Below are 12,338 nucleotides of genomic sequence, written 5' to 3' on the forward strand. Positions count from 1 at the left end.
CCTCTCAAATGCAAAGACCAATCTCTGTGAGTGCTATCTCTAGAATCCAAGTGCTTACACATGAATATCCACACTGGCATGTGGGCAGAAACAGGTATATGACTTGCACTTACCAACAAGCCTAACCAACTTGCTGAGCTTCAGGCATACTGGAACCCTGACTTTGAAAAATTTAAGGCAGACAGCACATGGCAAATAATATACAAAGTTGTCCTCTGACCTCCATATGCACACACATACACATGTGCCCACACTAACACACATGTGACCCTACACACAAAAAAAACATTATTCATGTATTTGATGTCAGAAAAATGAGGATAAAAGTATTAAATTAATTGCTCACTCACATGGAGTCAAGATTCAAGAATCATTCCTGTCTCTGGTCATACATGAATCAGCTTGATGATCTATCAATTTCCAGAGAACTAATGAATCCTAGCTGAGACTTTCTTTCATTCTATTTGTTTCTTTTGTATTTTTTTAATTTTTTGTTGTTGTTTTCAATACATCCTAACCACAGTTTCCCCTTCCTCTCCTCCTCCCAGCACCGCCCCATTTTCCTTCTCCCCGAGATGCACTCCTCCTCCGCTGCCCTTCACAAAAGAACAGGCCTCCCAGGGATATCCACTGAACACAGCATAACAAGACACAATAAGAGTAGGCACAGACCTTATACCAAGGCAGTCCAATAAAAGAAAAGGGGTCTCAACAATGGACAAAAGAGCCAGAGACACCTCCACTGCCTAGGTGGGATATTCTTCCTTCCTCACTTTGCTTATTTCTTCATAGTTTCCCAAGCATAATCATGACTAGTTCCCTCGTTTTGACCACGCCCATTTGTCTGCCCTTGCTGTACCTCCTCCTCTCACAACCTCTTCTCCTCAGCTTCACTCTGCAGAAATATGAATATAGAAGTCATGGTATTGGACGAGGACCTGTCAGGAAAACAAGTAGTGAAGGAGCTTCTCTCTTACAGTCGGGAAACCAGGGTACTGGTTTGAGAGTGGCCCTCATAGGCTCATGTGTTGGAGCCCTTTGTTCCCCATTTGGTGTAAATGTTTAGGAAAGAATGTGTAGGTGTGGCCTTGTTGGAGGAGGTGTGTCTCTGGGGGAAAAAGCCCATGCCAAGTCCAGTCTCTTGCATCACCTTCTTCTGGATCAGAAGTGCGCTCTCAGATGCGGCTCCAGTGCCTTGTCTGCCTACCTGCTGCTATGCCTCCTCCACGATGGCCATGGACGCTCCCACTGAAACTGTAAGCAAGCCCCCAACAGGAGTCTTTCTTTTCTAAGCTGTCATAATTATGATATTCTCCACAGCTATAGAACAGTAACTAGGACAACCAGGATGGCCCTTGGTTAACTGCTCGGTTTCTCAGTTCCAACAACAAACACCATAAACTCAAGAAGTCAGCAAGTATGCCCAAGGTGGGGACACAGGGTAGAACCACTGAGTAATGCCAGCAGTAGGTTTGCTCAGTTACTTACCTCTCCTGCATTACTAGTGCCTTGAACTGCATGACGGTCAAGACACTGAACGTCAACCCAGAAGGAGCTTTTCAGCCATCCTGCTAGAGACAGAGCATGACAGTCCCAGCAGCATGGGAGATTGCCATTAAATTAATTGTCTCACTTCCTCCTCAAAGAACCTAGAGTGAATTTCTAGAAGAGAAATTATAATTCTCAAGATTTTAGAGGAGAGGAAGGTGAACTTCAGAGAAATTACGAGGGATGCATATGTAATGAAAACTAGTCGATATTAGACCCCGAGGGCAACCATAAACAGTCGGATACTAGGGCTTTATAAAGTGCTAGATAAAGGCAAAGGACACTCTACCTGCATGAGCCGTGTGCTGAGATCCTCTAGTCTAGACAGGGCCTCAGGCTGACTAGGCCTCCTTTGCCCCATGGGGAAGAGTTGAGTAGGCAAGAATAATCGCAAAAAAACACCAAGGCTACATTTGGGAGATTTTTTAAGTTGGTTGTTTCGGTCCTGGTGACGTTTTATGGAACCACACAGACAGCTACCACGCCTCACAGAAGCGTGAGTACACTGTAGAAATTTGGGCTTTCCCTTCAGCAGCCTTCTTTCTTAGAAAACTCACGACCATTTCTGACAGGAGTTTTGCAGAAGCAAAGTGAGGTCCCTGTTTCCCAATTACCCAAAGGCCTTGCTCCCCACTGTGATCTCGGAGGCCTGTGCTCTGCTGCTCTCACCTCTCCTCCCTCAACTGTCACCTCGGTTCCTTCCACCACACACTGCCGTAATGATCTGTCTGCAGTTCCACAGAAAGGCCAAGCTCCTTTCTTATAGTTAGCCCTCCCTAAAATTCTCATTTCTCTTATTCCACTCCCCTCTCCACCCATTTTACCATTTTCCTCGTACAAAGCTTAGCCATTATTACATCTGGAAAGTCTTTCAGAATGCCCCTCATCAAGCACGTGCTTCAATGATCCAGGTAGTGTATGGCACCCTTTGTGTAAAAACATCACTCACTCAAAGGCAGTAAATTCCTGAGAGGGGCAAATATTTCCCAACTGCTAGGAATACACAGGAATAGCTGGAACACAGGAATAGCTGAGAAATATTTGTCAATATTGAGAACTACTTTCCCACGAACAGGGACTGTGACTTTGAAAGAGATGGAGGTATGCCATGCTCCTTGTCTCTTTGACTTCCATTTGGTTCTGACAGTGATTGGAGGAGGCTGTGAGTGAAACAGGGACCTGAGACATTGGTTGCATTAACTTCTACTTTCAGAACTCAGTGAAAGCTTCCTACCACAGATGCCCTGCAGGGGGAGCTCCATGAGCTGCCGCTCTCTCTTGCCTCTGCTCACCTATCATGTGCTCATTTCTCTTTGTCCTCCTCTCATTCACCTGTATGCATAGGCTGTCTCTGCGTGGGATCCTATCAGTACTGTCTTACATTTGTGAGCTTTGATTGTTCTGCCTCACCTTATCTTGCTTTGTCAAGACTTATTAATAGCTAACTCTTACATTTAAAGTAACCCATATTTCTATCTCAGTTTTGTTATGTGACTCAAGACTTGTTACTTCATTTTCTACATATTCTATTTGTTTGGCAGCTGGCTAGCATTTCTCTCAGCTCTGGCCCTACTCATGTGAGTTCTCAGTTTGATTGTTCCACCTAAACTTATCCCGCCTTGCCATAGGCCAAACAGCTTTTATTATTCACCAATAGGAGCAGCACATATTCACAGTGTACAGAAAGATCACCTCACAGCAATAATCACTTACTGTATAACCTGGAGCCTAAGGAAAGTGCCCGCGATGCAAGCATAAGGACCTAAATTCAGTCTCCAACAACTACGTAAAAACCTGAGCATGGTCTACATCCCTTAGCGAAGAGGACAACTATATGTTTTTCCTTCGGTTCACCTTCTTCCTTAGCTTCTTTAGGTTCACCTATTGTAGACTCCGTGGTCCTTATTTATGGCTAGAAACCAATTATGAGTGAGTACATCCCATATTCATCTTTTTGGGTCTGGGACACCTCACTCAGGATAGTGTTTTCTATTTCCATCCATTTGCATGCAAAATTCGAGAAGTCATTGTTTTTTACCGCAGCGTAGTACTCTAGCGTGTATATATTCCATACTTTCTTCATCCATTCTTTCATTGAAGGGCATCTAGGTTGTTTCCAGGTTCTGGCTATTACAAATAATACTGCTATGAACATAGTTGAACAAATGCTTTTGACATTTGATAGAGCATCTCTTGGGTATATTCCCAAGAGTGGTATTGCTGGGACCAGGGGTAAGTTGATCCCGAATTTCCTGAGAAACCGAAACACTGACTTCCACAGTGGTTGCACAAGATTGCATTCCCACCAGCAATGGATGAGGGTACCCGTTCTTCCACAGCCTCTCCAGCAAAGGTTATCCTTGGTGTTTTTGAGTTTAGCCATTCTGACAGGTGTAAGATGATATCTCAAAGTTGTTTTGATTTGCATTTCCCTGATTGCTAAGGAAGTTGAGCACGACCTTAAGTGTCTTTTGGCCATTTGAACTTCTTCTGTTGAGAATTCTCTGTTCAGTTCAGTGCCCCATTTTTTAATTGGGTTAATTAGCATTTTAAAGTCTAGTTTCTTGAGTTCTCTATATATTTTGGAGATCAGACCTTTGTCTGTTGCGGGGTTGGTGAAGATCTTCTCCCAGTCAGTAGGTTGCCTTTGTGTCTTAGTGACAGTGTCCTTTGCTTTACAGAAGCTTCTCAGTTTAAGTAGGTCCCATTTATTCAATGTTGCCCTTAATGTCTGTGCTTCTGGAGAAAATGGGATCTTGGGGGTGGGGTGGGATTGGGGTAAGGGGAGATGGGGAGAGAAAAGGTAGAAGGGAAGGAGGGGGGACCTGGGAAACGGGAGAATTGGGATAAAGGAAAGGTGGATAGGGGAGCACGGAACCACAATTCTTAGTTAAGGGAGCCACTTTAGGGTGGGCAAGCGACTTGACCCTAGAGGGGCTCCCTAGTGCCCAAGATGAGGTTCCCAGTTAGTTCCTTGGGCAGCTGAGGATTGGGAACCTGAAATGACCCTATCCTAGAGCAATACTGACGAATATCTTGCATATCATCATAGAATCTTCATCTGGTGATGGATAGAGATCGAGACAGTGACCCACACAGGAGCACTGGACTGAGCTCCCAAGGTCCCAAGGAGGAGCAGAAGGAGGGAGAACATGAGCAAAGAATTCGGGACCACGAGGCGTGCATCCACCCACTGAGACAGAGGAGCTGATCTACGGGGAGCTCACCAAGGCCAGCTGGACTGTGACCGAAAAAGCATGGAATAAAACCGGACTCTCTGAACATGGCGAACAATTAGGGCTGATGAGACACCAAGGACAATGGCAGGGGGTTTTGATCCTACTTAATGTGCTGGCTTTGTGGGAGCCTAGCCAGTTTGGATGTTCACCTTCCTAGATATGGACGGAGAGGACCTAGGACTTAACACAGGGCAGGGAACCCGGACTGCTCTGTGGACTGGAGAGGGAGGGGGAGAGGAGTGGGGGGAGGGGGAGAAGGGTGGGAGGAGGGGAAGGGAAATGGGAGGCTGGGAGGAGGTGGAAACTTGTTTTTTGTTTATGTTTTTTTTTTCTTCTTTTCGCAATAAAAAATAAAAAATAAAAAAAAAAAACCTGAGCATGGTAACATGTACTTGTAATCCCAGTACTTGAGTGGCAGGGACAGTTGGATGCCAGGGACTTTCTGGCCACCAAGCCTAGCCAAATATGGAGCCCCAGTTCCCACTGAGAGACCCTATTACAGCAGATAAAATAAAAAACAAGGAGAAAAACACATGAGCAGCAACATCACCAGAAGCTGACCCCTATGCTTCATTTGTAAATACATACATGTATACTTGTACATAAACATACATACATACACACACACACGCACACACACACACACACACACACACATACAAATGTGCAAAGACTGAATAATTTCAAAGTGAACTTAAAGCAATCTTAATCAAAAAGAGATGTCTTCTGGAAGAATCCCTGGCTATGAGTTTGGAGTGGATGAAAAGCATAACAAAATGGGAGGATTCCAAAGGAATCCTCTAAGGTTAGATCATGTCATATAGATAAGTAATACCCTGAGAAAGCAAGACTACATGAAACTCTTCATTTGAGAGGTGCTGTGCTGACTCTGGGGCCCAGGCAGCTTCCTACAACCACTAATCAGTACTTCTCAGTGATTAGTACATTCTGCCACTGCAGGGGTGAGCAGCTAGTGCATTAAAATCCTCAAGGGTAGACCTGAGATCCAGTACTTGTTATAGTAGCAAAGCTCGGCTTCCCTCACCCTGAGACATCAGTCTGATACTAAAGGTGATTAACTTCAATAAAATTTCCATGTAGAGGGCCTGTGTGGATATATTTAGAATCAGGAAGCCTGCAAGACAGGTTTGAGATTCTGAATAAAACTGCGGAAGTGAGAAAAAGAACTATATACAAGGAACCCACTGCTGTTTCTTGAGAAAGTTCCTCTACTTCCCCCTTGTGGCCACATTCCCTTAGAATTTGCACTTTCCCCACCCACCTACATGGAACAGTATTTATTATGGTTTGATGACTCTACAGATATAAGACTTCTCCATTATAGAATATAAGAAAAGCATACTTGATAGGATAGGCAATGTGTAAGTTCTAAAAACAGGTCTTATAAAAGATTTTTTTTTTAAAAAAAAAAGGTTATTAGAAAAAGCAAGACACCGAATAGTCCTGAGTAGGGAACTCCTCATGCTTTCATTCAAAAGCCTCAACTATAAGGGAAGTAAACTCTGGAAACCGCATCCATCCAAGAACCTCAGCTATATAGAATGGGGAACTCTACCTGCATCTATCTGTTGGGGACCAGTCACAACAAATATACTTCTCGCCAGGGTAAAGGTATGGGGATTTAGAAATATAGTAAAGAATATGAAGACATGAATGAAAATAATAAAACAGAGAAACATATAGGATAATATTGGGAGGGAATTCCAGTAAGTACTGAAAATTCATCCATGTTTAATTTCCAACTGCCTAAAACACCCTTAACTCCAAAAGGCAGGCGTAAGACAAAAGACTGCATTAACTTGATACAAGGAAATGAACAGACCAATCAAAAGTCAAGGGCTACAATCATAGTTTAACATTCTATTGCTAGAACAAAGCAAGTCACACTCACAGCCTAGACCAAAACATCCGGTAGGCAAACCACTCCCTTGGTGGAATCCCAAGTTATCTCCATAAAGGTAACTGCAACTTTGTTGGATCCTTAGACCTTTGTTTGAGGTAGGAACAGATTTCTCTATTCCTGGAGTACCAGGGCTGACAATTAGCCACACTTGTTGACAATAACCTTGAGAGAGCAGAACTCTCTGGTCCACAACTAGGTGGGACCTTTGTTTTAAGGTAGAAGCACAATAACTTTGGAGGAACCAGATGAAGTTCCAACTCTCTGACCTTTGGTCAACATGGAAATAGGCTCACATTTTCAGGCCTCCACATCTACCTAAGAACCTCAGCTATATAGATTGATGAACTCTACCTGCATCCATCCAAGAACCTCAGTTACAAAAAGTGGAGAATTCTACCCTCATTCATCCTAAATGGCTCAGAGAGGTGAACTCTACCTCTATCCAAATACTTCTGCTTCTCATGATTGTCCTGTAAAGTAAATGCCACTACCTCATGTGAGTAAAAACAGTGCTTCAAATAAAGCAGGTTCAAAAGTTCTTGACCATTTAGAGCTTACCACTTCCTAAACTTGTACAGCATCTGGACAACCTTAAAATATGGGATTGGGTTGGGGTTTTTTTTTAGATTAAAATATAATTGCTAAATTTCTCCCTTCCCTTCCCTCCCTCCAAGTCCTCCTATATACTTCTTCCAATCACCTTCAAATTTATGATCTTTTTTTTAACTAATTGTTATTTCATGCATATATGTATATACGCATGCATTCCTAAATCTAACCTGTTGCCGGGCAGTGGTGGCGCACGCCTTTAATCCCAGCATTTGGGGGAAAGAAGCAGGCGGATTTCTGTGAGTTCGAGACCAACCTGGTCTACAAGAGCTAGTTCCAGGACAGGCTCCAAAGCCACAGAGAAACCCTGTCTCGAAAAACCAAAAAAAAAAAAAAAAAAATCTAACCTGTTCCATCTGTATAATGTTACCTCCATGTATGTTTCAGAGCTGATCTTTTGGCACCAGAAATTAATCTGGTATACTCTTCTCTTGGGATGACCACTTCTCTCACTCCCAGTTTGCCTTGGTCGCCTGTAGTTCTTTGTGTAGGGATCAGGCTGCCTGGCTTTCCCCCATCCAGTTTGGCAGGTTAATGGATCTTATTATTATTCAACTCACATGTGGGAAGTTTTGTTGCTGAGACTTTATGGACGAAGATTCTGATGTTGATCAGAGACACAATGTTAGAGCAAAGTTCCTGATCCTCTAGTTCTTACAGTCATTCTGCTCCCTCTTTGGCCATGACACCTGAGCCTTGGGTACTGGAGTGACTTGTTGATGTATCCTTTGCGAATGGGCTCCTCTGGGTTTTTTAATTTACTAGACAAGCATAACCGCTAACAACAATATTTAAACGTTTGTCCTTATATTCACAGATAAGGGAGACTTTACCCCTAATCAAGGAAGCTTCTCATTGTACAGATGAAGGCCATCACAGAAACCTACAGCCAATGAAACTGCAGAGCTGTGGGATTGGGTTTTATCAACCTTGGAAGCCAATTTCTATTCAAATTCCTGAGGTAATAAAGTTACTCAAATTTTTTTTTATTTCTTTCTGTATGCTGCTCTTCAAATTTTCCACTAGTCATTTCTCTTTTTTAATGATGAGAATGGTTTTAATGACTAGCCTTGAATTTTAACAGTTTAGTACATGTATATTATGATCATATTCAACTCCTCATTACCCTTCCCACTCTTGCTGACCTCCTCCTCCTTCTTCTAATCTTCTTCTCACTTTTATCGTGTTTTAAATGCAATTGACCAGAGATGATGTGTGTTTATGACTGCAAAAGCTGCATCATATCCAGAAGGCATCATTATCTATAATGGTATATTATTTGTATTTTAGTAAATAAATAAATATTGCCTGAAGACCAGAGACAAAGCTAAAGCCGCTAGAGGTCAGGTAATGGTGATAAACACCTTAAATCCCAGGCAGATTAATCTCTGTGTGTTCATGGCCACCCTGGGCTACACAAGATCGATACAGAAACAAATCCGTGTGATGGTGCCTCCACCTTAGTCCCAGTGCTAGAGGAAATACAAAATGTCAGGAGAAACAGACTTAGTCTAGCTAGTTTGCAGTTGTTCAGCCTTGGTAGAAGTAAGATTTCTCTAGTGGATTGGCTGCCTTCTTTTTCTGGTTTCTGGGTTGAACCCCAATTTCTGTCTCTTGGTTTTTACTATTCATGCTACAATTATCTCTGTCCTTTGCCTATGACAAGCTTTCTTCTATATACCTTGGGCCATAGAGAGGATGACATAACTTTCTCATTTAGGGCTACCCATTCAGTACTCACTTGTTCTCAGAATTTTTTGATGACTTATGAGTGTTTTGATAGTAACCACTCACTGCAAGAAAGACATCTCTCTGACCCAGGTGAGGGTGGGGCCAGCCTTTGGATGTTAACATATATATTTAGAAGGCAATTTAACTTTATATCTGTTTAACAAAGCATTCATCAGGATATTTCTCACTGGGAATATGACTGGCCTGACCTCCCCAGTCATAGTTTTGGCCAGGTTTATTGTACCAGGAACACATTCCTTTACAGCAGGATATGCCGCACATTCAATCAGAAAGCAGTTGATTTCCCCCAGAACAGTCTTAACACCATTGCACCAGGGGGCCTATCATGCCCGGTAGGTCGATAATGTCAATAATGCTGCAGTACAGGTGCACAGCTGGGAACAGCCAGTTCATTCTTGAAGTTGATCTTCTAACAAAGGAAGATACTCCATAGACACAGAACAAGACTATTTTCTTATAAATTACAGAAGCCACATCTGGATAGGTGCATATTTGGGGAAAATAATTTGCAAAATCATATGGAGCTCTCTGTAGCATGATATGAGAAGAAAATATAGGGAAATATTAACGGTGGGTTTTAGTTGTTTTATTTACACCAGAGATTCTTGATTCTTTTTTCCCTGTGATACTGGGTATATTTAATTCTTCCCAACTGTCTCATAGTATTTAGATGATGACTACAAAATATATTGATTACCAAATTTAAAATAGATTGTGTAAGACATCAGGAGGGTTCTTAGGGGCAAGGTAGACAGTAGTAGAAAGTCGTGGAACCTAGAAGGCACGGGAGAAATCACATTCTAAATGCCTATATTTTTGATCTCTGAAATGCAAAGGGCCATCTAGTAAACAAATGAGTCCATTTTCTGCTTTGCTTTAATTCTTGGCTTTACAATTTGCAAGAATCAGACCCTCATCAAGCTAGGCTCCTTTCTCAGTGTCATCCCCATGTCAGTGAAGACAACAAAAATCCTTTCAAGGGTCAAAGGAGTAATGTCTTTATGCACTTAGCTTGAGGAATTGTTCAGATGATGTTTGTTCTTTGTATGTGAGACTGGAAATTATTCAAACTTTGCCTTCAAGAAGGAGTCTAACTACAAGCTCTCAGTGCTTTTTCTGTGACCCATGACAAGAGGTGGAATGCTCGGAATGGCATTTCTTCAATGATTTTCCAATAATGAGATCCCTTTTCATACTTTTCAGCCTTACTAAATACATCTTGTATTTGTACCACAATGACATGTGCTTCAAAAGCAATTGTTTATATTTTCTTATTTAGTGTGATGAGCAAATGCTTCAATTCTCGGTGCAGGGCCACCCTGACCACAGCCCTCTTAAGTTCTGACTGAATGTTTCTAGAAGAGACCTACAGGGCAGCTCCTACTTTGCTCCAATGCAAGAATTTAGAGAAACTCCAAAAGCACACATGGGGGTCTCTGCCCTTGACCCAAACAAGTATGTAAAATATTGCAAGGCTATGCACTAACCTATGGGATGTTGTTAGTTGTTTCCCACTAACGTTCAAATGTTCGCAAATTTGATAAAATACAATTGCACATTTTTTCAGTTATAAAATCAAAACTTTAGAGAAAGATAAGAAAGACAAAATATTTTTTCATTGAGAGTGCAGTCAAGCCTTATTAACACTTTAATGCATTATTTAATGCAACATTTTTCTAAGGATATGTTTTGATTTATTCAGTAATGGGAGCCCCAAACACATAAATTTTCAGCAGATGAACAAGTAAAAATATATGCACCTAACTCCAAAGTCTTCCCAAACAGTGAAGTGTGTGTGAGTGCATGCATGTGCACTTGTGCATGCATTATTGTACAGGAAGCATACACATGTATGATGCGGAGGCCAGAGGCCTTGGGTGTCAACCTCAGTATCTCTCTACCTCATTTTGTTGAGATAGGGTTTCTCATAGAACCTGGAATTTGGTATTTCTAATATCCTGGCCAGGAAACCCCAGAGATTTGCTTTTTTCTGCCTTCCCAGTGCTGGGGATATAAGCACGGTACCATCTGAGGTCTTGACATGAGTTCTGAGGATAAAACTCACAGCATTATGCTTGCACCACAAGCACTTTGCACACTGAAACATCTCCCCAGCTCCTATGATCATCCAAAGCTGAAAACACAAAAGGAAATAAATCTTAGCAGTGGAGATATTGCTGAGAACTCTCTTACAGACCCTGTCAACACTAGGAGAAACAAATCCACAGTAATAGGAGTGATGGTGTCCTCATACCCTGTTAGTCACATATTCCGAACCATAACAATACCACCTCCTGGTAGATGTTCTGTGGTCTTTCTGTGGACTAGGTCTGAATCACAGAGAATCCAGTGGAGTGGCTAAGAACTGCAACTCAGGAAAACAATTGCTCAGACTGCTGACATTTGAAGAACTCTGTCAACTTGTTGAGAAACACAGAGACCAAAGGGTTGTTCATTTCAGGTCGCAGGATCCATGTAGGAAAAAGTTTATGCATAATAAATATCAGTTTTTATTGTCTTTGTAGATACAGATCCTAAAATAAATATGTCATTCAGCCAATTTTTTTTGTTTTTCAAGATAAACCATGTGTATACTGTTGAAATCCAAAAGATCAGATATAAGCATGTTACTGATAGCTTGTGGACTTCTGCAAAAGTTCTTGGCTCCTGGATTTTTACTTTCTCAGCTGTAATATGGGCACAAATGAGCATTTATAGCCTCAAATTCTAATGATGGCTACAAAAAGACTCCTGATTCAAACACACTGACTTAATTTTCATTGGATGTACTGTCCAAAAGCAGTACTGGTGAATAAAAGACTGAGTGACAACTCAGTTTTGCTGGCAGATTAGTCCCTCTTTCCTGGAAGGGATATGCCAAATTTCAATTTCAATAAAAGAATTATTGCTTTACTGTCATCAGCGTGAGGATAGCTGTTTTTAAGTCACTTTTAACTGTTTACTGTTCTGTTTAGTGCTAATTGCTTATAGCATTGTGTTTTGATGGTGTGGCCACTGCCTGGACTCAGCTTTGCCAGGCTTACCTGTGTAATGTCAATTTGGACATTACCTCTGTTTCTTTATTTCCTCTTCCTTTCCTTGATCATTTTTTCATTGAACCATTTGAGTTCATTTGTCAATCATTTAATGGTGCATTACATTTAAATGAGCGGTTCTCAACTTGCAGGTTATGGCCCCTTTAACAACATCTATCTCCAAAAATATTTACATTATAATTCATAACTGTAGCAAAATTACATTTATGA

The sequence above is a fragment of the Microtus oregoni genome, unplaced genomic scaffold (genome assembly GCF_018167655.1).
Source record: "Microtus oregoni isolate MIOR12 unplaced genomic scaffold, Mior012 000008F_ref0000371, whole genome shotgun sequence".
Lineage (NCBI taxonomy): Eukaryota > Metazoa > Chordata > Mammalia > Rodentia > Cricetidae > Microtus > Microtus oregoni.